Source organism: Egretta garzetta, unplaced genomic scaffold (assembly GCF_000687185.1).
Source record: "Egretta garzetta isolate BGI_Z169 unplaced genomic scaffold, ASM68718v1 scaffold240, whole genome shotgun sequence".
NCBI lineage: Eukaryota > Metazoa > Chordata > Aves > Pelecaniformes > Ardeidae > Egretta > Egretta garzetta.
The window spans coordinates 663,565-687,661 of record NW_009258480.1 but is presented as its reverse complement, the minus strand read 5'-3'; the positions used below and the strand labels follow the sequence as shown (position 1 = coordinate 687,661).

Sequence of the window (24,097 nt, the reverse complement as noted above, 5' to 3'; positions counted from 1 at the left end):
ATATAATTCTATGTATATAAAAGAGGCAATGAAGGTACACAAGCTATACATATACTCATTGAAAGATTCTAGTAATAAGGGAACAGAAACTTAGTTCTGTTGTTGAATATACTTCCAAATTCTCTACTCTCCCCACTCAACACACACTTAAATTCTCAGTGCAATATCCTCCTTTATAATTCTAGGCATATTGCTATACTTCGGGTTTTATTAATTAATTTTGTTGATAAGCCTCTATAAATCTTACTTACCATGAAATGTTTCATTTTTCTTAAGAACATTAACATTCAGTGCATCTTTACCCTTGTGAAATAGATGAGCAACTGATTCAAAGTAACAAACACTTTTCAGAATAGATATACTGAGTCACAAAAAATTATTAGTTTTTAAAGCAATGCTAGTAGAACTCAATTCAGAATGTTATTTTTGCACTTCAGTTCAAAGGTCTGCACAGCACATTCACATCACAGGTGCTTGCACTTTCAATATAAGTTAACAGTGCAAAAGAAAAACGAGTTATTTGGATTAGCTCTGGCCCTAGTACCTACAAAACTTTTATACCTTAATTTTATCACCATTACTACCAGTTGAGGGGAAATAGTTTAAGGAGTATAAGGGTAAAAAGACAGAAATAGTTAGATATTTGTAAGTACTGGAACACCTATAAAGAGAAACAAAACAAGTTCTGGTTCGTTATCCAGGTTAGGCATTTTGAGATAAATATTCTAATGTGCTGCTACTAGATTATATTTGTTTGCATGTGCTCTGTAATATCTTTACCTGGTATGCTTTGTTATAAAGGATAACACTAGGCACCTACAATTCTTCTGAGTATACACCCTTAGAGGTTTAAAACTGTGAAGTCTTCAAATTGTTTTCTTTTTTTTTTTTTTTTTTTTTTTTTTGACTGCTTTAAAGAAAGGCAGTTCCACCTTGCCAACTCAGGATCCTATCATACCCTCTTTTCAAGAATAAAAGAAGTCATTTTTTAAAAGAAAACCTCTTGATCTGATTCTTCATCATCTCCACTGATGACATCCTCTCTTTGCTTATGATTTAGTTGTGATGTTTCTCGTAATACAATATATTATAATTTATCAGGATTTATAATAACTTTTTTTTTGAGACAAAAAATTTAAAAAAAAGAAAAATAAAAAAGAAGAAAGCAACATTGTTTAGAAGCTATAACCTTAATTAAAAAACAGGGAAAGAGAAATTTCTCACTAGAGAAATTGTATTTATTGTGATTAAAGATAAAAAGTACATACTAAGAAACAATAAATACATACAAACTTCCCATGTCTAGAGACCCCATTCACTGTGCTAAGTGGTGGATCATGGCCAGGCAGCCAAATAATAAATGGCAATGGAGAAAAGCCATGATTTAAATAAGCAGGATTCAGGCATAATTGCAGGAAGCAGAAAGCAGGAAACTATTGTGTGAGATTCTCTTTCAATGAGAAAGACTCAGCAAGTCTTTAACAGCTAATCAGATAAGGGTCATCAGTCAAATTATTATTGCGTAAGATAAACTCTTGTACCTATTCTCATAAGAAAGACAGGAATTCTCCACAAGATCAGAGAACTGGATTAAGATGTTACTACACTAGTATGATGACAATCATTCTAGGTTTAATTTCAGGAATTTCAGAAAAACTTTTTGTTGGGGGGGAAGAGGAGGGGAGGTACAAGATTTCCTTTTTTTTGTGAAAAGCAGGACATTGTTTAAATTTTTCAGTTCTTCTACCATTTCCTTTGGGTGTCACATTCAAGACACATACAATAAGCCATGGAATATCCTTGAAAACAATAAAAAGCATGAATGAATAGCAGAATATCTGCCTCTAGGAGGATTTTAAAGTTAAGGTCTGTTATTTATTCATATGAAGTAGCTTAACATTCATGTACTGAAAGCTAAGAGTCTTATGGAAAATAGCGTAATCATAGAAAGTATAGTTAATAAACTCACAGATGCTAAAGGTAGAAAGGTTTATTATGACCGATTATTGTCTTAACTTAGGGTGAAAGAATTAAAAATACTTCTGCTATACTGTTAAAAAAGTCAGAGGCTACCTACAGTTACAACTTATACCTGCCTCCTCTTGCTGGAACATAGCTTTCCTGTGTGAATAATCTCTTTGATTGAAGTATTTAGCTTTAAAACAAGCAAAAGATAAGAAAAAATGTATGAAGTTTTCCTTTGTATTTAGGATGAACTAGCAATACACTGTAATGATGGACTGACTCAATATTTTTAAATTGAATTATACTCATGTAGACACCAAATAAAATCATATTCACCCCCTTCTACCAGAGAAAGATGTCCAGTAAAACTGCAAGATAAATTGAATGTATGTTGGGCTCTTCAAAGAGAAATTGTTCAGTAATCACTTAAGATTTTGAAGGGAAAGACTGAAAGATGACATCCTAATGAGATGACCTTACAGAAATTGTGCATATAGGTGTATTGCTTTCAGAAAGGAAACTTAAATACGTTTTGACCAGCTCACATAAACAAATTAGAAGATCTGATCTTGTAATGTTCAGTGGAACACTTCAGTTTGACATAACAGGAAAGACTGAAAGATGACATCCTAATGAGATGATCTTACAGAAATTGTGCATATAGGTGTATAACTGAGTATCTCTGAGTTAGCAGTGTTATTATCATTATTTAGTTTTTAAATTAAATTAGTAGCAGAGGTGTCTTTTTTTTAATGATTCTCCTCTTACATCTCCAGATATTTGGTTGTCTCCCAGTTACTGCTAATACATTGTCTACCCTGTGTCTCTAGCATTAATCTTTAGTGATATCTGTTAGACTTATCTGTAACAGCTGACACTTTTTAGCATATGCTATAACAGGAAAAATATAATTATTTGTGAATACAAATTAAAGTCCCTACTAGTAGTATCCTGTTAGGTAAATCTCAATCCATTCAAAGCAAATACCAGAATAAAACAGATGTCTAGTGTTCCTGAAGTTGTAAGCAGTAAAAATTGATTCTAACAGTATAAGCCTCTTGGGTGCACTGCAGACTAGACGTCAAAATAAGGCTAGTGCTGGGTTTATGCGTAAACCACTAGGAGAGGTATCCTTACTGACATGAGTAAGGGTAGAGAACTGCTTATCCTCAACCAATAGCTATTAACAAGAGTGACTGTACAACTGAAAGTGAATGGAATTAATATAACAATGTTACAAAAAATAATCAGATATAAAAATAAAGAGAAAACATGAAATAACTGAAAATTAAAAGATGCTGAAGATGTCAAAAGGTAAAAGGAATGCATATATATACGTGATAGACATAAATATATAATTATATACATTTTCTATAGTTATTGAAGCTATAGATTACTCTCACACAAGTTTCCCACTGTATAAAGGTATGATTATAAAACATAAACCTACAGAAGTCCTCAAATGTAATTGAATTGTATTGCAATGTCATCATGTGAATAGCACAAGCTTACTGTTATTAGCAAATCAAATACACTTGAATAAGTTAACATTCAATATCAATGGTCAACACAAATTTGTGGAGATTTTCCAGATGACACATAGGTGTGCCAGGTAACTGTACTTGGATAGGACAAATTAATGTGAATTTAAACTAGTTCTTCACAATGTGAGTGACATGCATGACTGCCTAGTTCTTAATCTCTTAGTCTGTGGAAAAAGCCTTTACTGATCTATCTGCCTTTCATCACGAGCTGTCATTGTAATGTTGGCAGTCTCAGCTATTGTTCTCTCGGGTGGAGTCCTCTATTCCCTGGCAAGACATCCAGAAGTTTAGGTAGAATAAGAAAGAGTAAAGGATTCTCTCTGCAAACAAGGGACAGTTAAGGAAGGGCAGAAAGAGTTCTGGTTCTTAAAGCTGTCAGATGCTGTTTTCTTCCCCTGTGTGAAGGCAAAGAAAAGACAGAAGAAGCAGAAGTGCACAGATGTAGGTCTGAGCCATAAGACATACTCTGCTGTTCTTCCTTTGTTTTTTGTCTGTAAAGAAAGTGTTGACTAAAACCATGATGGCTATCCTCTTTTTCGTTACTGTATTCCTGCATTCCCAGACTAGGAAGGGATGAAGGAGATGGGGATGCTACATCTTCTCATGTTTAAGAGGATAAACTGTTTATCTGAATGTATGAAATGACAGTAAGAATGTGTTTGGGGACATGAGATGAGGCAGAAGCTCAGAATGAGGAACTCAAGTGAAATTACACAGAAAATGGTACATGCATATTTCCTCAGAAATGGACATAATTCCATATAAAATGGGAGAAAACTGAGACTCTGGTCTTTTCCTGGAGCTGGAACAGGAATGAACACTCCTAATTAATAGATTTCTTTCTTGCTCCTAAAATCAGCAAAGTTGATTACATTATATGAATTATCATTCTCCCTCAGGCTTCAAACTTCACTCTCCCTTTCTATTTCTCCCTTTTTGCAGCTCACATCCCTCTCTCCTGGCCTGACTCATTATGCATACATGTGAAACCCTTTCTGGATCTGCAACAGAACAATAATAGAGGGAAAAAAGTCAAACCAGTACATTTTATACTAAATACTATGTATATTATATATTGTATTATATTATACCATGCCAAATATTATATTCCATTATATATTATATAATTATATTATATTATACATTTGCAGTAATAATAATAAATAATGCTAATATATTGCATCTACTATGCAATACAGAACCCTGAAAGAAACACCACACCTTAGCAACTTCTTTATATTGGTTTGTTTCAATTTGACTAAACTGAAATTCAAGCATCTATTATTATTGTTTGTTGTAACAGGTAACATTGGTTTATTTACCCTTACAGATAAAAAACATATCTTACCATTTTGACTACCTTTAAAGCTTTTAAGTTTGATTGTATATCCTAAATGTTAAATCTGTCTCTTTTTGCCTAAGCTACCTAAAAGTTATATAGTTTTTTGGGACTTCTTTCTTAACTTTTTTCCTGAAGTGGAATGATAATGCTCTGGAAGGTACTATCTTTCTCCTTTAACTAAAGTGGGAACCTGAAGAACTAGTGTAAACTAGATATTAAATTTTTAGACGGATGAAGAAAGCTGAGGTGAACCTCATCCATAATGTTTTGTCCTTACAGACACGATTTATTCTTCTTGATGTCTTACGAAGCAGTCTTTTAAAAACTTGACTGTAAACTGAAGACCTGAAATTATATCCCACTAAACAAAAAATAAATAAATGTGTTAAATAAACAAATGTGATTTTACCTATGCACAAGCTTACATGTTATAATGTTTTGTGTGTCTAGCAATAGAAAGCATTAGTTTCCTCCAGACTATACTGTTTTGTTCTTTTTTTTAAAGAAGGAAATAAGGACATATGTTGTGAAAAGGACAAGGGCATAGCTCTAGAAGAGGGTTAGTTGCTCTTTTATCCACAATCAATATCAAAGTATTCAACTGTATACTGACAGAAAATTTGCTTTTAATGACACTTATCATGACACATTTTCTCTTTGGTGCTTGTATGTAATTACTTTTGAAAGTGGAAGAATGATACTTCTCCAAAATTTACTTTAAAATATATAAAATCAATGACCTATTCAAATACTGGGCTTTCCTTCAATTAATGAGATTTATAAAGAACAGTAAGTATTCAATACAAAATAAGTTGACAAGTATGACAAGAAACATTAAACTATGACAAGCTACTGGTGCTACAAGTTTCTAGTGCATTAATTGGCATGCCCTAGTCAGTGAAGAACTTCACAAATGGTTTACTGATGCTTGCTTACTTGTGTTTTATTGTTCTGTTGATGTATGTTCTTATCGCATAAAGATCACATTCAGCTGCCCATTTAAGGAAAATATGTTGAATATAATTTTATCCAGTCCTATAGCACACAGTGTGTAAACCGGTAACGGTTAATGAAAACACACTTCACAAATACTATCCATTTTGCTGTTCTGTTCAGCATGGAGAATATTGGCCATACTTGCAGTCAGAAAACTGACAGTATTTATGCAGAATCAGAAATCGTAAGTAGTTTACTCAGTATCAGTGCGGTGGGTTGACTCTAGCTGGATGCCAGGTGCCCACCAAGGCCACTCTATCATTCCCTTCCTCAGCTGGACAGGGAAGAGAAAACATAACAAAAGGCTCGTGGGTTGAGATAAGGACAGGGAGAGCTCACTCACCAATTGACATCATGAGCAAAACAGATTTGACTTGGGGAAAATGAATTTAATTCATTACCAATCAAATCAGAGTAGGATAATGAGAAATAAAAACTAAATCTTAAAACACCTTCTCCTCACCCCTCCCGTCTTCCCAGGCTTAACTTTACTCCTGAGTTCTCTACCTTCTCCCCCCAAGCTGTGCAGGGGGACGAAGAATGGTGTTTGAGCTCCGTTCATCACTTGCTGTCTCTGCCGCTCCTTCCTCCTCAGGGGAGGACTCCTCACACTCTGCCCCTGCTTGAGCCTGGGGTCCCTCCCACGGCAGACAGTCCCCCACTCACTGCTCCAGCCTGGGGCCTTCCCACGGACTGCAGTTCTTCACCAGCTACTCCAGCGTGGGTCCCTCCTTCCCACACAGTGCAGTCCCTCAGGAACAGATGGCTCCAGCGTGGGTCCCCACGGGGCCACAGGCCCTGCCAGGAGCCTGCTCCAGCATGGGCTTCCCACAGGGTCACAGCCTCTTTTGGGTATCCACCTGCTCCGGCATGGGTTCCTCCCCAGGCTGCAGGTGGATATCTGTTCCACCATGGGCCACCATGGTCTTCACCAGGGGCTTGCAGAGAAATCTCTACTTTGATGCCTGGAGCACGTCCTCCCCCTCCTTCTTCACTGACCATGGTATCTGCAGAGTTTTTCCTCTCACATATTTTGACTCCTCCCATCTGACTGCTTGTGGCGTTGCACAGTTTTTTCCCCTGTTCTTAAATATATTATTGCAGTTGGTGATTGGCTCAGCCTTGGCCAGTGGTGGTTCTGTCTTGGAGCCAGCTGGCATTAGTTTGATTGGACACAGGGGAAGCTTCTGGCATTTTGTCATACCCTTCACCCTACAAAAACCTTGCTAGGCAAACCCAATACATTCAAAACCAATCAAACATCACAGATTGGACTGTTCAATGATAACATGCACGTTATTGCATTTCATTCTGTTTAGTTCCTATAAAACAAGGGTACAACAAGAACACTTAGGAAAACAGAGAGAATAATAATATGGCACACTAAACAAAAAAAAGCAACACTACTACATATATGATGAAGATGACATATTTTCTAGTACCTTTGACATGCTGGCAAGCTTTTGAAATTTTATGGCTAATCTTTTTTCCCTTTAGTTCATAACACTACATTTAAAAAGAAAAAGGCCTCTATTCCTATGACTTTTGCTTAAGCCTTACTATTTTTTTTTTTTTTTTAAGAATGTCATTCTCAAAGCTTTAAGTGAAAAAAATACCTTTTCCTCTCAAATATTGCCAATGGTATTTTGAAACCAGGGAAAGGATGTTGAAATGATAATACAGCACAAGCAGAAAAGTTTATCAATAAATAGAGATAGATGGCTATAAGCAATAATCATATTTTATTTAATAGACTGACAGTGAGTAAATAGACCCAGAGCACTGACTAGAGTGAGAATAAGAAATTTAGAATTGATTTAGTTTAAAAAAAGTTCAACAGAAAAGCCTACTGATAAGTTACGTACTATATTGTATGATGTAAAAGTACACCATAGTTTCAGAATATCCTACTGAAACATTTTTATCAACAGATGTGTAGACATTTTCCTATATTATTTCAGTCCTATATGTAGACTTTCTTAACACTAGTCACTAGTAATGGTTTTTAATTAGGTATTTTTCTGGTATGTAACACAATACATCTTAAACCTAATGTAGTGCCTCCCAGATCAATTAGTGATTAATGCTATAGTCCTAACTAAAACCAAAATAATGCAAGAACAGTGTTTCACAACCACTTTGCACATGTTGTGTTTTCCAGGGTTGTTTTACCAAGTCAACAGGCAAAGCTTGCGAGCTTAAACTTCTGTGACACTGGATAAATTATTGCTACTCATACTAACTGATCCTGCAAGACCATTTGTAGGTGATTGTAATGTGACGTAAGTAATTTTGATGTAAGTAATCAGGCCCTTATCTAGCATAGGCTTAACTTTACAACTATATTGGCCAAAATCACTATGATATGTTATCAGTTGGAAAGCTTTTATCCCCTGTTTCCATGCAGGTACATTACATGACATTTCCATGCAATCATTTAGGACACATTAGATTTCTTTATCTTAAGGAAATGATGCGTATAAAAAGAATTTCATTTCACAGTTTCCAAAAACCAGTCAACAAAGTATTTCAGCAAATGATGTTTTAAAAGAAAAAAAAATTACATCGTTTAGGAAAACAACAGTAGGCATAAATAGTTTTCTTCATGCACAGAGTTGCGCAAGGATGTGTGTCAGGAACTGTGAATTTCAACATATGCTTAAATTATTTAAAAAGCAAGCAACAGTTATAAAATACATTGATGGCGTTAATTTATCAAAGATAGTAAAAGCAAGAACTAACTGAAAAGTTACAGAAAGACATTATGGTAATGAATTACTAGTGATAAAATATTAGATTAAATTTGTTGTAAAGTACTGCACATGAGAAAAAAATAAACCTACTTTCTATTAACAATGATGGGCTTTGAATTAGCTATTAACCACCCTGGACTGAGATCTTGAGGTTATAACAGGTAATTCCTGTGAAACATCAATTCAGTGCTCAGTAGTAACAGAAGGGGAATAAAATATTAGCAGTTATCAAGAAAAGAGCAGAGAACAACAAGCAATTATAACACAAATATGAAAATCCTGGACGCAGGGGATAGATATTTTTGTCTGCACTCTGCAAAAAACATGAATGAAATTAGGTGTCTTTTGCATCATGAACAGATTTGAATTCTTCATACTGAAAAGGAGATTATTAAGGGGAAAATATGACAGGAATTAATAAAAACATGAAATGTATGGAGAAATTGAACAGGGAATGAACTCCTTTAAAGGAGTTAGAATTGGAGAGCATCAAGTGAAAAAAGACAATAACACATTTAAAACTGGGAATGTTTCTTTACACGATACACACTTAAGGAGGGGAAGTGCTTGCTACAGGATGGCATAAATGCTAAACCTAAGTGGGCTAAAAAAGCTGTCATGTAAATCAATAGAAGAAGAATTCATGAGGAGATACTAAAACCAAAGGTACTACGTATAGATCAACAGATCCTTCAGTCACAGATTAATGGAGACTGAGAAGGTACTTCTGAGAACCACTAGTAAGCATTGTCCTAAGATTATATTTTACCTGGATTCAGAATTTATAGCTATTAAGATCGGAAAGTCTTGATTTAAATGCTTTGTGATGGAACTGAAGCACACATTTAGGCAAATTATTCCATTGTCCAGTACTTTTATTGTTTTAATTTTGTCCCCTCTGTGTATTCTTAATTTATTTAGGTCTAATTTTTAATCAGTATGACCACGACTAAGTCTGCAGTCTTCATGATTTTGAGATGAATAGTGATATAGTCAGACTCCAGCAGTGATAACACTTTGAAATAGTGATTTCTAATGTAGGTAAATATAAGGATATTTTATTAAGAAATTTTATTTTATAAAGGTATCAAGTGTCAAAATCTGAAATCATTTCAAGTCTATCATACATAGCATAGGATTTTATCTTCTTTACACAGCAAGGAGTATGCACTCAGCCAAAAAGGACAGCAACAAAGATGTTTATACTCCACTTTATATTATATATGCACATTACAATCACATATGTTGCAGGTAGCATAATTTCATCCCATATTTGACTACATTATTGACAGTCTTAATTTTTTCAAATGATATTAAAAACTCTAGAAGGCTTTGATCTCAGTAACTGGCAATTTACAAAAGTTAAAAATGGAGACCTGATCGAATACATTAAAATATATTACATAGAATACATCTAATTACACATTGAACTGTTTTCTCAACGAGAAGGTTGAATCTCCTTCAACTATTTTTCCCTCAGCAAGAATTTAACCTTCACTGCTGGAAGATCAAATGATTACACACCTTTCAGAACTACTAGTTGACAGGTTATTTGAACTGTGAAACTTCATAAAGAAATAAAAACTGTTCCTAGCTGCTTGTTTTAAATTAACTCTTTTCTTCCTGTGTCCCAAAGAAAATATCACATTTTTTGAAGCCAGTTTTCAGCTCTCATCCCTCAATTCTTACAGATTTTTATTTAAACTTCTAGCTTCAAATTTACCTTGAAGGGAACAGCAAGGGAGAAAAAAGTACGTGTTCACTTCTCTGAAAGTCCATCAGTGAGTAAACTAAATATAGTAAGCAAGAAAATAAATTTTGAGAAGCATCATTAATACTATTATTTATTACTCAAAATAGCTATAAGATTTTAAAGAGCAAACCAATTCTTCTACTTTAGTAAATTGCATTATATTTCACCAAATAGTAGAAAAGTGTACCTACTGTCCATCTCCATATACTTTTTAAAATTTAAATGTTCAGGTTTTTTAGCCTGCGAAGGCTGTGTCACATTGTGATACATCATGGGTAACAACTCAAGGGTATGTTAGTTATAAGAAAGTGGTAGGACTTCAAAGGGAATATGTAACACTGTAAAAAAAAGTTCATTGCTTACTGCCGGGTTTTGTGCATTTTCTTGCTGTGACATAAAATGTAGGACTTGTATTTCACTCCAGGATAACACAGTACCTTTTTGTAATTCAAAATGCTTTGCCCAACCAATCTATACATGCAAATATTTAGTCTTCTTTGCTATTTTTTAAACATTTTTACAGAATGCTTTCTGGTTCCTTCTATCCATTGTTCATCTTATGTGACAAGAAGTATACATTTAAAAAAAAAAGGTAAAACAGGAAAAAGGAAGAGATTTAATTTAAATTTTCACATCCTCTGATTAGCCATAATGCACACAATCCCACTAAAAAGATACACAGAATCAAGTACCTCACAGCAGAGGTGTTTCCTTACTTCTAAGGAATTTTTTTTGTCTTAAAGAGACCAGAGTACTCTGCTATTCATTTTTTAAAAAACAGTTTTCAAAGCAATAGTCTGGCCTCTGCCTAACTCATTATCTGTGTAACTATCTATGTTTGACCTCTCTACCTCCAAAAGGATATTTTGTTAATTCCTTCAGCCCTTGGGCATATATTCACATTGCAGGGTATGAATACATATCCGCATTGCAGTTATTTCACATTAAACTATTTACAGCTAAATTCAATAGAACTTCTGCTGAAGAAGCTAATTGCTGACATAACCTCTCATCTTGTACTGTGTTGCATGATGTACCTTATTGAATAAATGAACTTGAGCAATATGATTTCTGCCCCTGAAGCTGTATGCTTTTATCAGCAAATTCTTCTTCTTTTTTGACATCCTATGGATGGGATCAATACATCCCAGAGTTGGACTCTTCTTGGGGATACTTCTTTTGACTTCCTTGGGTTTTAAAACTGAATCTTGGACAAGATTCCCAGCTATATAGCTCCCCTGAATTAGAGAAAATGTTTCTAATACTTGTTAACACTAGATCTGCTTTTCTATGTACATCAGATGTTCTGTTGTTGAAACAGAAAACAAAATTAGAATCATAGAATCATAGAATCACTTTGGTTGGAAAAGACCTTTGAGATCATCAAGTCCAACCTTTAACCTAATCCTGACATCCCACCACTAAACCATGTCCCTAAGCACCTCATCTATCCTTCTTTTAAATACCTCCAGGGAGGAGGACTCCACCACCTCTCTGGGCAGCCCATTCCAGAGCCTGACAACCCTTTCCGTGAAGAAGTTTTTCCTAATGTCTAGCTTAAACCTGCCCTGGTGCAGCTTCAAGCCATCCCCCCTCGTCCTATCATCTGTTACCAGGGAGAAGAGGCCAACCCCCACCTCACTACAGCCTCCTTTCAGGTAGTTGTAGAGGGCGATCAGGTCTCCCCTCAGCCTCCTCTTCTCCAGATTAAACAACCCCAGTTCCCTCAGCCGCTCCTCGTATGACTTGTGTTCCAGACCCCTCACCAGCTTGGTTGCTCTCCTCTGGACATGTTCCAGAAATGCAACATCTTTCTTGTAGTGAAATGTCATACGTCATACATCAGAAGACTTTTGTCCATTTTGTTGTGTTTTCTTTGTATACACCAATTACATGGGTAATGGTTTTAAACTAAAAGAGAGTAGATTTAGATCAGATGTTAGGAAGAAATCTTTTTTATGATGAGGGAGGTGACTGAATGGCACTTTGAGAAACCTGATCTAATGAAAGATGTCCCTGCCCTTGGTAGGGGGAGTGGACTAAATGAACTTTAAAGGTCCCTTCCAACTGAAATGATTCCATGATTCTATGATTCTATGATAAGTAAGAGATTGCATGATTATTTATAAATAGAAATGCTTTTATGGACTCAGAATTACTGAGGGGGGTGGCGCAAACACATACACAAAAATACCAGTATGGATATACCAGCACTGCTGGTAACCATCCATAAACAACCATCCCCATAAACAGTAACAAGTACAACAAATTACTTTTAAGAAAATTATTATTTTATAAAGTTTATACTTGCTAACATTAATACTGTAAAGTTTTTTTTTTTAATATTGCTGTATTTGTTTCTGATATCTATTTATTTTTAAAGAGATAAGAGGAACTCATAATAACATGGTTGAGGAAAAATGAAACAGGCTCAGTTTCTTTGCCTCCTTTATCAAGACGTTTTCTTATTTATTTCTGGTGAGTTAGTTACATTCTGGAAGAACAAAGTAAACTTGGATTATAAATGCACTGAGTATAAAATTTACCACTTTGTATAGGGTTCAGGAAACATGCTTAGGCAGCCTTATTTTGAAAAGTAACTAGAGAAATTGATTTAATGACATTAGTCTAGAACAAGCCTTCCTATTTTCATTATGAAGTCTGTTTTGGTTTTTTTGTTTCTTTGTTTGGTTTTTTTTAATACAATAAACTTTGGAGGAATAGTGACCACAAAATAACTAGAAAATAAATTCTGAACATGAGTTATTGTTAAATATCAAAACTGTACAGAGTTCTATCTAGTTTTTTATATTAGAAGCCATATTCAAGCATAAGAAAATTTTTTATTATCTCCCTCTTATTCAGGTTAATTTGTAATTAGATGGATGAAACTATAAAATACTGTTCATAACTGCAGAAACCAAGAAAAAGAAAAATACTGATTATTAGAATACGTTACGTAATAAAATTACAGCATCTTATTTCAGAATTAAGGACAGACAGAAAATCATTAGAAGCTTCTCTGAACAAGGTACAGAGGTTGGATATATCCTTTCTCCCAAGGTCATCCTCCCACACAAATTTGTTTTTTTAAAACTTGAAACATTTATATGATCATACAATTACAACCCATGTTGTTATCACCCAACTCTAATTCCCAACAGCCTAATTACATTTGTAGTCAATAAAAACCTGAGCCCCCCTCCAGATAGATTAATTTAATGTAGCTTTTTACAAGTATTCTTAGTAGGAAAATACATTTTTCTCTTTATTATTATAATAGGCAAAAAAAATGCTAACAAGAAATTCAGTGATCAAATGCATTTTAAGGCTCACTGAAGCTGGTATTCATTCCATTTATTTTTAGATTCTTAACTGATATCACTAAATTAGGGAACTATTAATACTAGGTAACTGAGTCAGCCTTAAATTGAAGGAGTAGTTTTAGAAACACTTTATGTCGATTTGCTTTTAATTTCTCAGTAACTCTCGCCCTATACAGGCCTGCCAGAATATACTTATTTAAGTATTTAATTTAGGCATTAGGTTTTGTAAATTTAATTTATTTCAAGTATTAGAGAGACATTATGACTTTTTGCTTTAGTTTAAGATAAAATATGTATTAATCTTTCTAAGTCATTATTAAGAACATCAGCGATGAGAATTAAGGCAACAAGAATAAGCAGATGTGAGTCTGTTATTGAAGATAATGGAAGGAAGGGGAATGTTTCCTTTCTTAGTATCCAGGTATTAATAACAAGTTCTTATCATTGTATTGTTACTTCTACTTTATTGCTTCATTTCTTAATAATCTCAGATCACCTTGAGGATCCTGGGGTTTGAGGCACAATATGCATAGTCCAATACTCCTATTTATTTAAAATAGTCTCCTCTCTGCTTTTGTGCAAAAACTTTTCTTCAAAGCCTAAATGTAAAATATACTTATTTCCTTCTCTCCAGGCTCTTATCTAAATAAAAACCAATTCTTTCCCATTGTCATGTGCAAGCAGGCAGGATACCCCGAAAGGGGAAAGACAGCTGGCACACTTTTCTCCTAGGTGCAGTAATTGTAACCTACAGCTGATAAGTTTTTTTATAGTGTCCTGCAGAGGGTGTGTGAACAGGATGGAGGAAAAAAAAATCCAAGACTGTACAGCTAACAACTATTGACATTTATTTTATGCTGAAAAAGCTATTCTGAGACCGGATTGTGTACATTGCATGCTCTGTGGTCACTTCTTTTGTTCGTTTTATGAACAAAAATGAGTGGAAGAAGTTAGAAGCAGCACAGCGTAGGAGGCAATTGCCCTGCTACTACAAAAGTGTTCTGAACTGTGTCTGCATCTATGGAAATGTGAAGATCTTGCTAAGCTTGAGCACAGGGAGCATTTTCTAGTCCTGCTTCATTGCTTTCTTATCCAGTTGCTTGCTTGCTTTTGGAAAACAAATCTGAATCACACTTTTTCAGCATCTGTCTGTCCAAGCAAATTTTTACGGAAAGAAAGAGGAGTACACTGGTAAAAGATCTGAATTTTGTTTATTGCTTATTTTTATATTACAGTCTCTGGACAGAAGAAGAAATAAAACATGCCTGCAACTTTTTGTTTTTTTCCTGTAGATTTTAACAGTAGATTATATAAAACAGAAGGAATACCACTAGAGATGACAGATTAAGAAAAATTATTTTTATTGATAGTTCTTGGGACTGTAATCACAAAAGCATTCATAAAACTATTATATCCAAGGACATGAATAACATGAAGTTCAATTTAGTTGCACCCTACAAAGCTCTTCACTGTGGTGCTGAAAGGGAACATGAAATTGACTAATGAGGTATTTAAAAAAGGTGCCTAAATTTGAAGGCCGGTCTCCCCTTAATAAATTTGTCATTAAGACATTAAAAAAAATTAAGTCTGGAATCCCAACAACAATAATAATAATTCAATATAATTTTATTTGAGGTAAAATTAAGCATAAAATCTTATTAAGATACCAGGTTTAACTCAAGCCATCTTATTAATTAAGTAATAAGTGTTCTAGGTTTAATGGGAAAGTCACTTTGAAAAAGTTGTTTGGTTCTTCAATCACCTCTCAGCCAATTTAGAGCTACTAATTAAAAGTACAACAGCTTTCTGAGTGTAATTATTATCTTTAATTATCGTACTAGTAAATGTTATTGTTTAGGTCAGATGATTCATCAGTTCATTCATCTGAAACAAATTATCACTTCAGTTTATTGAATGGTGCGGATGAAATTAATACTTGAACAATTATTTTTTCTTTTCATTAATAGGCAAAACCAAAACAACTCCCAGGGGAAAATATGAAAAAAAAATTAGGAAACATTGAAAAATTCCTTCATATCAGTTAACAAAAGTTATACAGAGAAAATCTATGACAGAAAAAAAAAGAAAATATTTCAGTCATTCATAGCTGTAAATAGAAGAAATAGAACTTCATCAATATGATCCCTAAAGTAGATTTATCAGAATTTCCAGTCTGGCAACAGATGTGTTGACAATGCACTTGAGTCTATAACTGAAATGTGAACTCAAAACTTAAGGAATGTTTCAAAGTGAAATGTTTCAGGAGCTAAATGACAAAATCTTTTGTTTGTGGAGAAAGCAAATCTTGCATAACTATAAGCTTGTCATTTTATTTTTAGCAGAACATCAGCACAGAAGCGAAAGAGGTTGCATCCTAAATATGATGAGAATGTTATTACTGAGTTTTTAATTTTCTTATTGGAATTACCATATTTTCATTATTTTAATTAATACATGTTATGTTGTAGAAATTAATGACTTTAAATTCATGTTAGTTGCTCTGCATTTATCAAAGTGGTATAAGTGAAATTGCTTTATAATCTTGAGTAACTAGTGGAAATTGTTTTCCTCTACAGTCAACATATCAGAATACCTTGTATTTCCTTTCATCTGAGGATTTTAACACACATTTCAGTACATATACCAATTATTCAAATTTACAATAATAAAAGATTCACCTGTGAGCAAAACTAGGTGACTTACATTTTTGAGGTTGAGTATTACCATCTGTCATGTTTTAACCCAAGCTGGCAACTAAGCACCATGCAGCCGCTCACTCATACTCCCCCCCTCCCTGGTAGGATGGGGAGAGAATTGGGGAAAAAAAACAGTAAAACCCGTGGGTTGAGATAAACAGTTTAATAAGACAGCAGAGGAAGATAAAAACAATATAAAATATAAAATAATAATGATAAAAGAACAAACAAAACAAGTGATGCACAATGCAATTGCTTACCACAAGCTGACTGATGTCCAGATGGAATACCCCTTTGGCCAGTTTGGGTCAGCTCTTCCAGCTATGCGCCCTCCCAGCTTCTTGTACACCTGGCGGGGCATGGGAAGATGAGGTGTCCTTGACTGGTGTAAACCCTGCTTAGCAACAACTAAAACATCAGTGTGTTATCAACATTCTTCTCATACAAAATCCAAACCACAGCACTATGCCAGCTACTAGGAAGTAAGTTAACTCTATCCCAGCCAAGACCAGGACACCATCACACCACTCCTATGGTCCGTTTTTTCTAGTGCACTTCCTATTTCAGTTAAGAGTCTGATCTTTTGAACTACTATCAGAATCATTAAATGCTAACATTTAGACAGCTCTTTCACCCATGAGATGAAAAGAAAATTTATTCTCCTTGTATACTACAAAAAGATGCTCAGATCTGGTTTTGAATAGTACGACAGGAAATTAAACCACCAGAGAACTCAGATTGAAAATCTCACTGATATTATGATGCAATGTTAGGTTGCAATTACACCAAAGATTTCAGTTATAACCCTCCCCCAAAAAAGAAACCAAAACCAAAACCAAAACCAAAAGCTCACAAAAGGAGTATTTTAAGCTTCCAAAAGTCCATACCGTCTAATAATCTTAGTGATGCATACGTGCAGGATGTTCATGATGTAATGACATGGAAAACTTTAAGGACATCCACTAAAATTACAAGAAAATTGAAATATTTTATGTGTTAAACTACATATTGGGACTTCTTTGAAAAGTTAAAAATATTTGTACTTCATCAATAACTAAATTATTAATAAGCCCAAACCCAAAATGTAAGTACCTGTAAAGTTCATAACTATGCGACTATCTTTGAGAAAGAGCTATGCCATGTAAAAGATTATTCCCCCAAAAGAAAAAAGGAAAGAGAAACAAAGAAATAAAAAGCCACACTACAGTAATACAAGACACCTGTGGTCCTTTTACAAATTAACATACTAATTCTGACTGATCTGATTTCAATAGGGTCATATAAACTCACCCAAGAGGAACTTTCAATAATATATTACTAGTCCTGGCTAACTAGGGAGGTCCCAGTTGACTAGAGGTAACAAATGGGACACACATCTACAAGATGGTCCATAAGGAAAACCTGGGGAACTACAGGCCTGTCAGTCTGACCTCAGTCTTGGCAAAGGTTATGCAGCAGGTCATCCTGAGTTCCAGGACAAGGTGACCTGATTAGTAGATGAGGGAAAGGTTCTGGATGTTGTTTGTGCTAGATCCGGAAAAATTATTATATTCATTTGCTACTACTATTGATTTATAATATTTATGTGTTCCTAGAACAAGATGTTGGTTCAGCTTCTAACTTTTTACAGAAAATGGTGATTTTGGGAATTCATTACCACTTACAGTGCCAAAATATAAGGGAAGATTCTAATTTTATTTTTAGTTTTTAGAAAATTTAGCTATCCATTGCTCCCTTTTAATATAAGAAAAATATATAAAAAGTAGAAAGACTGTACTCATATGTATTGTAACTGTGGATGCATTAATCTACTTAAGATTTCTACTTGCGCTACGTGAATTCTTAAAAGATGTGAGTTGTGGTGAATGGAGTTAAATCCAGTTGTTGGCCTGTCACAACTCTTGTTCCCTTGGGCTCAGTTTTGGGCCCGGTTCTGTTTAATATCTTTATCAATGACCTGGATGAGGGGATTGAGTGCATCTTCAGTACATTTGCAGATGATGTCAAGTTGGGCAGGAGTGTTGATCTGCTTGAAGATATGGAGGCTCTGCAGGAAGGACCTGAACAGGCTGGATAGATGGGCCGAGGCCAACCATATGAGGTTCAACAAGACCAAATGCCGGTTCCTGCACTTGCGCCACAATAGCCCCATGCAACGCTACAGGCTTGGGGAACAGCGGCTGGGATGCTGCCTGGCAGAAAATGACCTGGGGGTGCTGGTTGACAGCCAGCTGAATATGAGCCAGCAGTGTGCCCAGGTGGCCAAGAAGGCCAACAGCATCCTGCCTTGTATCAGACATAGTGTGGCCAGCAGGACTAGGGAAGTGATTGCCCCTTTGTACTCGGCACTGGTGAGGCCGCCCCTCAAATACTATGTTCAGTTTTGGGCCCCTCACTACAGGAAAGACACTGAGGTGCTGAAGCACGTCTGGAGAAGGGCAACAAAGCTGGTGAAGGGTCTAGAACCCAAGTCCTGTGAGGAGCATCTGAGGGAAGTGATGTTGTTTAGCCCGGAGAAAAGGAGGCTGAGGGGAGACCTGATCACCCTCTACAACTACCTGAAAGGAGGCTGTAGGGAGGTGGGTGTAAGACTCTTTTGCCATGTAACAAGTGATAGGAGAAGAGGAAATTACTTCAAGTTGCACCAGGGGAACTTTAGATTGGACATTAGAAAAAATGTCTTCACCAAAACGGTTGTCAAGCATTGGAACAGGCTGTCCAGGGAATTAGTCAAGTCCCCATCCCATCCTTGGATTTATTTAAAAGATGGTTAGATGTGTTGCTTAGGGATATGGTCTAGTGGTGGACTTGGTAGTGTGAGGTTAATAATTGGACTCGATGATCTTAAGGGTCTTTTCAAACCTAAGTAATTTTATGATTCTAGGATTTTATGAAAAAGAAGAGAAAGGAGGATGAGTAGCATAAGGCTGTAAATAAAAATAAGCATGTTTATCTTAGATGTATATTAATTAAAGTTTTAACTCTGTACTTTGATCTTAAAAAGGAATTTAAAATTAAGCATTTAACTGAGCATGACATACAGAATGGAGACATGAACTTTTTCTTAAAATTCTCCTTCCTGTAAATTCCCAGACATCGGTAAAGAATACTCATAGCAAATAACCGCCAAAGTCGTATTATTACAAGATTTACCCTACCCAGCACAATATGAAGCCTATTTTTAATAATTTTTAATAATGAATGTTAATATTTTGAGGATTTTTACTATTGTCTTGACCTCACCACTGAAAGTATATACAAGGAGGTATAGTCAAACCTGTTTGCTTAAGGATCCACAGTCCTTTACAAAGACTGGGAAGGGAAAAAGGAGGGAGAGAGCAGGAGGAACAGATGGCTTGGAGAAATAACAGTTTGACTTGGTGATTCAGTCATTAAAAGAAAGCACACAAAACACCAGGTTTTGTACAAACTTATTTCTGATTGACTATGATAACTTCTAAGTAGTGCAAGTGAATGTTTACCACCATATATTTAAACATGACAGGCCTCAATTATTAAAGCAAAAAGCAGAGGTCTGTCCAATGTTACATATGATACATACACTATTAGCATGGAATTTGAGGTGTGATAGTCACAAGAAGAGAACCACACCACTCGATGAAATATAATCCCAAATATATTTACAAAGCACGGTGGATAATGTAGTGGATAGAAGTAGGTAGAGATAGTCTAAGTTTTCTGTTCTATGACATATATATAACATCGCACTCACACCAGCCAAGGCACTAGTTCCTCTGGTCAAGCTCGGACTGGTACCATACATGCAGGGAAGCAGAATACTTGCACCAAATGCTTGACATGTGTGAGTCTTGCCTGGCATCCTGACACTTATACATAACATTTCCACCTTAGTGTAACCCTATCGTGAGGTTCATCTGTGGGTTTTTTTTCTTCTTTTCTGCACATACTGGAAAAAATTTATCTGTTAGACCTGGACATACATGGTCCAGGTGTCTTTTATTTGAGCAGTGTTCTTGGGTATGTCTCGCCCCACGACAATAACAAAGTTTGGGTTTGTCTTTTTCTTCCCAGTTGGCCTGGTTTTGGCTAGGATAGAGTTAACTTTCTTCCTAGTAGTTGGCATAGTGCTGTGTTTTGGATTTTGTATGAGAAGAATGTTGATAACACACTGATGTTTTAGTTGTTGCTAAGCAGTGCTTATACCACTCAAGGACTTTTCAGCTTCGCATGTTCTGCCAGGTGCAAAAAAGCTGTGAGGAGGCACAGCCAGGACAGCTGACCCAAACTGGCCAAAGGGTATTCCATATTATATGATGTCAAGCTCAGTATATAACCTGGGGGGAGTTGGCTGGGGGGCAGTGATTGCTGCTTGGGGATGGGCTGGGCATCAGTCAGTGGCTGGTGAGCAATTGCAACACTTTTTTTCCATGGGTTTTGTTCCTGTCTCTCTCTCATTGTTTTCCTTTTCAACTGCAATTTCAAATATTATTATTATCATTGTTATTTTATTTTATTTCAATTATTAAACTGTTCTCACCTCAACCCATAAGTTTTCTTATTTTTGCTCTTCAGATTCTCTCCCCCATCCCACCATGGCGGGGAGGGTAATCAAGCAGCTGTGTGGTGCTTGGTGGCCGACTGGGGTTAAACTATGACACCAGTGCATGCAACACTCATAGTTAGAGCTGAGCAAGTCTCATTAGCTGAGTCTTGCTTCCAGGGAGGCTTTAACTTTTGACAACATACATGCATATGTGTCCATACATAGGTATATACACTACTCTTCCTGTTCTTCCCGTCACTATTTCTGCTATTTATCCCTTACAATAACTGCATGATACAGTCCTCTTCCATTTCCTGCCTAATTGACATACCCCAGGAGGAACATATTAGAAACAATAGGACTATCATCCTTTGCTGACTTTGCATACCTGTCCTCAAAACAGAAATTCAACATCTTCTCTAAGTAGCAACTCAAAGCAATTTACTCTCACTAAATAGCCGTATTTTGACAGTCTTTTAATGACTTCTCAAAATACATTTTAAATTCTAAACTCTTATAAAAGATTTTTTTTCCCACAAAATTTGTGCAAGAGTCTGGCTTCCACTTTTTTTTTTTTTTTCCTTGGAGGGCTTAATCACATTTTCCTGAAATTTCTGCTGTTAACAGAGTAGATATAATTCAGCTCTATCTTGGGTTTAACTAGAATGTTTCTTTTTAAATGACTATAAATAAATAATTGGATACAAATAGCAACCAGCTAACACAACCAACCTTTCTTCAGTAAAATAGAGAGGTCAGAGATTCTGTTTTAAGGGCGTGGAATAATCACCTGTTTTTGCAGACAGGATTGCAGTTGGAAGAAATACAAAGCAAAGTTTAGCGAGGATTGCAAACATGTTTTATTTGTTTTCTAAACAAAGGTAACTACAGGGATATCACTGAGAGAAATCCTGAATCTTTGAAGATTGCATATATGTACAAAATGGTGAACACAAACATCCGAGTCAATACAGATAAGCTTACTTGAGAAAGGAATGGTCTATATCTAAAGGAATATAATGAAGAGGAAAGGTGAGAAGTATGGATTGTAAATACATGATCAGGGCCTAATACTGAGAAGTTTTATAAGTAGAAGACTTTTTTAAAAGGAATTTTTGCAGTCCCTTGATCCTAGCCTGTTCCTAACAAACTCCTTCCGTGAAATGTAGCAGAACACTTCAAGATGGAAATTTGGTAATTGTCACAGTGACTTTTAATGAGTTCCCTGGACAGGTTTCTCTGTCTGTTACTGCCAACCAGTGAAACTGTATCAAGGAGTAGGCACTTGGGAATTCTTGGGAAAATACACAGGAAGAAAAGAAATAAAAGAGAAGTAAAACCTGGTCCAATGCCCTGTATCTACTGATTGCTGAAAATACATTTAAATTAAAAAAAAATTCAGATTATTTAAATGAAAGCTAATGACATTTATGAACAGCTAAGTAACGATGACTATTCATTCATTTTATGAATCCAGGAAGAGTTGTTTCCAGAAATTAGTATCTGGTTTATAAGGCCACATCTACAAATCTCTCTAGAAGAACACCATTTGCTTAGATGAAGTCTAGGCTGTTTTGTGGGGCTGGTATGATTTGCTTTTTCATAATTTTGTATAGCCCATTAGTTAAAGAACTAGGTGAGTAGGTGAATAGAGTTTTAGACTCTCTTTAGCCTGAAGGAAATTGAAGCCTCATTCATATCTATCAGCTGAAAAGTATACCCTATCAGACAAACTATATCTTGTTCTAAATAGAAACACTGTTAGCCTTTCTGTGTGTCTGGGATTTTATGTAGTCATATATGCAAAATTAATATTTCTAGGAGAATCATAAACTGTAAGAGCTCTTTTTTTCCATCAGGAAAGACTGTTGTAACCACTTTCCCTTGATTATTTTGTTATTTGTAATTCCTAGGAATAAAGAGCAGAAATATAAATTTCCACAGCATAGCTAAAGCTTGAAGAGTTAGGCTCTGCAGACAGAGCTTAACATGCTCTCTGCCTGGTTTCATCTGCAGCTAGGTGAATTCTCAGGTGGACTATGGCCTTGTTCCAACAGAAGGAATGAGGAATTCTCCCATCTAGTGCAGATGTTTGTTGGTGGGGGGATGGGATGCTCCTGGATCTCAGAAGTCTGCTGGTCAGAATTAAGCGATTTTGCATCACATAATCAACCCCATGCTAGCCAGGCTTGAAGAGTGAGAAAGCAGTTTTTTCACTCATACAGAGATTAAGAGTAAAAATTACATTTTTGTTCTTAATATAACTTTAAAAGGACCTAATCAACGGTGATGCAAGCTTTCGGTATTGTGCTAATTGTGTGTATCCTGTCCTAGGAAGTGAACCTAAAAAACCCCAGAATTGTTTAGAAAATCTGCCACCACTCAGTTTCCTCCTCAGGATAGTAACATGTATTGGAAAGCATGTAAGTGACAAATGTAATGTAGTCTGTCCTCTGTCACTTGGAATCAGGAACCCAGACTAATTTCAGCTATTTTAATAACAGCCTTTTCTGTGAACAAGGTTTGATAATTAAATATTTGCAGCAGCTGCAGTCACACTGCTCAGAAAAAAGAAAAAGAAATTATAAATCTTTCATAAATTCATTGACATTATAGTCAAATTATTTACTTATTGTGAAGTCGTGAATTTCTTCGAAGACCACAGATGTGGTCTTATCATCTTTCCACTTTGTTATCAGGCTATTAAAAAGACAGCTATACTGTTGCCATATCTTTATAGTAAAGCTCAATAGCTTAAGCTATTTAGAGGTCTGTATTAAATTGGTCATTATTATATTCAAAAACATCATTAATATTTGAGCCAAAACTAATCATCTTTATTGAAAAAATCTAGAAGTGACTTCAAATCATATCAAGCAACTGAAATAGTAAATCTCTTCAAATTTTATTTCAAAAATACATTGAATAGTTTGATCTTCTTTAAAGTCACCCTATGGTGACTTTTTTATTGGCATCTGCTCACTTGGCAAGCAAGTTAAGCACTGAACCAATGAATGAAATGCTCCCCAGCTGTGAGTTTGTGTATATAAAACCTGTCAGTCCTTCCCCTCATAAACTTAGGAGATTCATAGATAAATGGAAAGTGATGTGAAATGACCTTCTGGCACTTCTTTAAATTATGTAGTCAGCATCTGAATGATACAAACTTGGCCTTGAATTAGGAAAGCAAACCAGAA

At 35.4% G+C, this 24,097-nt stretch overlaps 1 protein-coding gene across 3 annotated transcripts in view; it reads right to left on the bottom strand.

The window, feature by feature from the left end:
• CSMD3 (CUB and Sushi multiple domains 3) overlaps positions 1-24,097 on the bottom strand; it is a 699,407-nt gene that overhangs the window by 141,631 nt on the left and 533,679 nt on the right. The gene's annotated exons all lie outside the window — the stretch shown is intronic.